This window comes from Manis pentadactyla, chromosome 2, assembly GCF_030020395.1.
Source record: "Manis pentadactyla isolate mManPen7 chromosome 2, mManPen7.hap1, whole genome shotgun sequence".
Taxonomy (NCBI): domain Eukaryota; kingdom Metazoa; phylum Chordata; class Mammalia; order Pholidota; family Manidae; genus Manis; species Manis pentadactyla.
Window position 1 is genome coordinate 87780016 of NC_080020.1, and position 6104 is coordinate 87786119.

Consider the following 6104-nt stretch of genomic DNA (forward strand, 5'->3'; position numbering starts at 1 on the left):
GAACTAGTTTACATTCCCACCAGCAGTGTAGGAGGGTTCCCCTTTCTCCACAGCCTCGCCAACATTTGTTGTTGTTTGTCTTTCGGATGGCAGCCATCCTTACTGGTGTGAGGTGATACCTCATTGTAGTTTTAATTTGCATTTCTCTGATAATTAGCGATGTGGAGCATCTTTTCATGTGTCTGTTGGCCATCTGTATTTCTTTTTTGGAGAACTGTCTGTTCAGTTCCTCTGCCCATTTTTTAATTGGGTTATTTGTTTTTTGTTTGTTGAGGCGAGTGAGCTCCTTATATATTCTGGACGTCAAGCCTTTATCGGATGTGTCATTTTCAAACATATTCTCCCATACTGTAGGGATCCTTCTTGTTCTATTGATGGTGTCTTTTGCTGTACAGAAGCTTTTCAGCTTAATATAGTCCCACTTACTCATTTTTGCTGTTGTTTTCCTTGCTCGGGGAGATATGTTCAAGAAGAGGTCACTCATGTTTATGTCTAAGAGGTTTTCGCCTATGTTTTCTTCCAAGAGTTTAATGGTTTCATGGCTTACATTCAGGTCTTTGATCCATTTGGAGTTTACTTTTGTATATGGGGTTAGACAATGGTCCAGTTTCATTCTCCTACATGTAGCTGTCCAGTTTTGCCAGCACCACCTGTTGAAGAGACTGTCATTTCGCCATTGTATGTCCATGGCTCCTTTATCAAATATTAATTGACCATATATGTCTGGGTTAATGTCTGGATTCTCTAGTCTGTTCCATTGGTCTGTGGCTCTGCTCTTGTGCCAGTACCAAATTGTCTTGATTACTATGGCTTTATAGTAGAGCTTGAAGTTGGGGAGTGAGATACCCCCTACTTTATTCTTCTTTCTCAGGATTGCTTTGGCTATTCGGGGTCTTTGGTGTTTCCATATGAATTTTTGAATTATTTGTTCCAGTTCATTGAAGAATGTTGCTGGTAGTTTCATAGGGATTGCATCAAATCTGTATATTGCTTTGGGCAGGATGGCCATTTTAACGATATTAATTCTTCCTAGCCACGAGCATGGGATGAGTTTCCATCTGTTAGTGTCCCCTTTAATTTCTCTTAAGAGTGACTTGTAGTTTTCAGAGTATAAGTCTTTCACTTCTTTGGTTAGGTTTATTCCTAGGTATTTTATTTTTTTTGATGCAATTGTGAATGGAGTTGTTTCCCTGATTTCTCTTTCTGTTGGTTCATTGTTAGTATATAGGAAAGCGACAGATTTCTGTGTGTTGATTTTGTATCCTGCAACTTTGCTGTATTCCGATATCAGTTCTAGTAGTTTTGGGGTGGAGTCTTTAGGGTTTTTTATGTACAGTATCATGTCATCTGCAAATAGTGACAGTTTAACTTCTTCTTTACCAATCTGGATTCCTTGTATTTCTTTGTCTGATTGCCGTGGCTAGGACCTCCAGTACTATGTTAAATAACAGTGGGGAGAGTGGGCATCCCTGTCTAGTTCCCGATCTCAGAGGAAATGCTTTCAGCTTCTCGCTGTTCAATATAATGTTGGCTGTGGGTTTATCATAGATGGCCTTTATTATGTTGAGGTACTTGCCCTCTATTCCCATTTTGCTGAGAGTTTTTAACATGAATGGATGTTGAACTTTGTCAAATGCTTTTTCAGCATCTATGGAGATGATCATGTGGTTTTTGTCTTTCTTTTTGTTGATGTGGTGGATGATGTTGATGGACTTTCGAATGTTGTACCATCCTTGCATCCCTGGGATGAATCCCACTTGGTCATGGTGTATGATCCTTTTTATGTATTTTTGAATTCGGTTTGCTAATATTTTGTTGAGTATTTTTGCATCTACGTTCATCAGGGATATTGGTCTGTAGTTTTCTTTTTTGGTGGGGTCTTTGCCTGGTTTTGGTATTAGGGTGATGTTAGCTTCATAGAATGAGTTTGGGAGTATCCCCTCCTCATCTATTTTTTGGAAAACTTTAAGGAGAATGGGTATTATGTCTTCCCTGTATGTCTGATAAAATTCCGAGGTAAATCCATCTGGCCCGGGGGTTTTGTTCTTTGGTAGTTTTTGGATTACCGCTTCAATTTCGTTGCTGGTAATTGGTCTGTTTAGATTTTCTGTTTCTTCCTGGGTCAATCTTGGAAGGTTATATTTTTCTAGGAAGTTGTCCATTTCTCCTAGGTTTCCCAGCTTGTTAGCATATAGGTTTTCATAGTATTCTCTAATAATTCTTTGTATTTCTGTGGGGTCCGTCATGATTTTTCCTTTCTCGTTTCTGATACTGTTGATTTGTGTTGACTCTCTTTTCTTCTTAATAAGTCTGGCTAGAGGCTTATCTATTTTGTTTATTTTCTCAAAGAACCAGCTCTTGGTTTCATTGATTTTTGCTATTGTTTTATTCTTCTCAATTTTATTTATTTCTTCTCTGATCTTTATTATGTCCCTCCTTCTGCTGACCTTAGGCCTCATCTGTTCTTCTTTTTCCAATTTCGATAATTGTGACATTAGACCATTCATTTGGGATTGCTCTTCCTTTTTTAAATATGCTTGGATTGCTATATACTTTCCTCTTAAGACTGCTTTTGCTGTGTCCCACAGAAGTTGGGGCTTAGTGTTGTTGTTGTCATTTGTTTCCATATATTGCTGGATCTCCATTTTGATTTGGTCATTGATCCATTGATTATTTAGGAGCGTGTTGTTAAGCCTCCATGTGTTTGTGAGCCTCTTTGCTTTCTTTGTACAGTTTATTTCTAGTTTTATGCCTTTGTGGTCTGAAAAGTTTGTTGGTAGGATTTCAATCTTTTGGAATTTTCTGAGGCTCTTTTTGTGGCCTAGTATGTGGTCTATTCTGGAGAATGTTCCATGTGCACTTGAGAAGAATGTATATCCTGTTGCTTTTGGATGTAGAGTTCTATAGATGTCTATTAGGTCCATCTGCTCTACTGTGTTGTTCAGTGCTTCCGTGTCCTTACGTATTTTCTGCCCAGTGGATCTATCCTTTGGGGTGAGTGGTGTGTTGAAGTCTCCTAGAATGAATGCATTGCAGTCTATATCCCCCTTTAGTTCTGTTAGTATTTGTTTCACATATGCTGGTGCTCCTGTGTTGGGTGCATATATATTTAGAATGGTTATATCCTCTTGTTGGACTGAGCCCTTTATCATTATGTAGTGTCCTTCTTTATCTCTTGTTACTTTCTTTGTTTTGAAGTCTATTTTGTCTGATATTAGTACTGCAACCCCTGCTTTCTTCTCACTGTTGTTTGCTTGAAATACGTTTTTCCATCCCTTGACTTTTAGTCTGTACATGTCTTTGGGTTTGAGGTGAGTTTCTTGTAAGCAGCATATAGATGGGTCTTGCTTTTTTATCCATTCTGTTACTCTGTGTCTTTTGATTGGTGCATTCAACCCATTAACATTTAGGGTGACTATTGAAAGATATGTACTTATTGCCATTGCAGGCTTTAAATTCGTGGTTACCAAAGGTTCAAGGTTAGCCTCTTTAGTATCTTACTGCCTAACTTAGCTCGCTTATTGAGCTGTTATATACACTATCTGGAGATTCTTTTCTTCTCTCCCTTCTTGTTCCTCCTCCTCGATTCTTCATATGTTGGGTGTTTTGTGCTGTGCTCTTTCTAGGAGTGCTCCCATCTAGAGCAGTCCCTGTAAAATGTTCTGTAGAGGTGGTTTGTGGAAAGCAAATTCCCTCAGCTTTTGTTTGTCTGGGAATTGTTTAATCCCACCGTCATATTTGAATGATATTCGTGCTGGATACAGTATCCTTGGTTCAAGGCTCTTCTGTTTCATTGTATTAAATATATCATGCCATTCTCTTCTGGCCTGTAGGGTTTCTGTTGAGAAATCTGATGTTAGCCTGATGGGTTTCCCTTTATAGGTGACCTTTTTCTCTCTAGCTGCCTTTAACACTCTTTCTTTGTCCTTGATCTTTGCCATTTTAATTATTATGTGTCTTGGTGTTGCCCTTCTTGGATCCTTTCTGTTGGGGGTTCTGTGTATTTCCGTGGTCTGTTCGATTACTTCCTCCCCCAGTGTGGGGAAGTTTTCAGCAATTATTTCTTCTAAGATACTTTCCATCTCTTTTCCTCTCTCTTCTTCTTCTGGGACCCCTATAATACGGATATTGTTCCTTTTGGATTGGTCACACAGTTCTCTTAACATTGTTTCATTCCTGGAGATCCTTTTGTCTCTCTCTATGTCAGCTTCTATGCGTTCCTGTTCTCTGATTTCAATTCCATCAATGGCCTCTTGCATTCTATCCATTCTGCTTATAAACCCTTCCAGAGTTTGTTTCATTTCTGCGATCTCCTTTCTGGCATCTGTGATCTCCTTCCGGACTTCATCCCATTTCTCTTGCGTATTTCTCTGCATCTCTGTCAGCATGTTTATGATTCTTATTTTGAATTCTTTTTCAGGGAGACTGGTTAGGTCTGTCTCCTTCTCTGGTGTTGTCTCTGTGATCTTTGTCTGCCTGTAGCTTTGCCTTTTCATGGTGATAGGAATAGTCTGCAGAACTGGGACGAGTGACAGCTGGAAGGACTTCCTTTCTTGTTGGTTTGTGGCCCTCCTCTCCTGGGAGAACAGCGGCCTCTAGTGGCTTGTGCTGCGCAGCTGCGCGCAGACAGGGTTTCTGCTTCCTGCCCGGCTGCTATGGAGTTAATCTCCGCTGTTGCTGTGGGCGTGGCCTGGCTCGGGCAGCTACTCCAAAATGGTGGAGTCGCGTTGGAGCAGGAGCTGCTGGGAGGCTATTTATCTCCGTAAGGGGCCTCCCTGCTCCCTGCAGCCCAGGGGTTAGGGTGCCCAGAGATCCCGGATTCCCTACCTCTGGATTAAGTGACCCGCCCTGCCCCTTTAAGACTTCCAAAAAGCACCCGCCAAAACAAAACAACGCCCACCAAAAAAAAAAGAAAAAAAAATTTTTTTAATTAAAAAAAAAAAAAGTTTTTAATTTAAAAAATAAAATAAAATAAAATAAAAGGTGGTCGTTCGTTTTTCTTTATTCTGCGGTGCCAGCCTCAGGCCTCTGCTCACCGGTCTTTCTGCCCTGTTTCCCTAGTATTGGGGTCCCTATCCCTTTAAGACTTCCAAAAAGCGCTCGCCAAAACAAAACAGCAAAAAAGCAAAAAAAAATGGTCACGCGCTTTTCTTATGCCCTCTGTCGCCCAGCCTCCAGTGCCTGCTCACTGTTCTTGCTGCCCTGTTTTCCTAGTATCGAGCGCCCTGCACTCTGGCCCGGATGGCTGGGGCTGGGTGCTCGGCAGCCCTGGGCTCCGTCTCCCTCCCGCTCTGCCTGCTCTTCTCCCGCCGGGAGCTGGGGGGAGGGGCGCTCGGCTCCCGCGGGGCCGGGGCTTGTATCTTACCCCCTTCGCGAGGCGCTGGGTTCTTCCAGGTGCCGATGTGGTCTGGATATTGTCCTGTGTCCTCTGGTTTTTATTCTAGGAAGGGTTGTCTTTGTTATATTTTCATAGATATATGTTGTTTTGGGAGGAGATTTCCGCTGCTCTACTCACGCCGCCATCTTCTGCCCCTCCCCCTGAATATAATATTATTAAGAGTGAAAGCTGTCATAATTTAATGCTTCAACTGCTAAAGAATATATAAATCTGACCAAATGGGTGGGTATCTTTTAAGCTTTTACAGAGGAAAATGAAAATGGTCTCTTAAATAATGATAAAGTATCACATATTACTTTTTATTTCTTTAAATTAAAAAAAATGGAAGTGATAATACTTGCATTTGTATAAAATTCGTAAGGTACAAAGGGTATACTGGAAAGTTAGGTTTCCCTTCCAGACCTCCCCTGTTCTTCAGCCACTCTAGAACCCCTCCCTTTAGGAAGCAGTGTTACTGGATTCCTATATGTCTTTTTAGAGGTTTTTTATGTCTGCAAAGCATGTGTGTTTGGACATTTTTTTAAGCACATGGTAGCATATCATGTACACCATTCTTTATTTTCTTTTTTCACTTAATATATTTTGAAGATTGTATCATCTCAAAATATATAGATCTCCCTATTTTTTTATTGATTCAATTCACATACAAAATTCATTGAAGTCACTGATTTTTATCATATTCACAAGACTGTGCAACCATCACCAC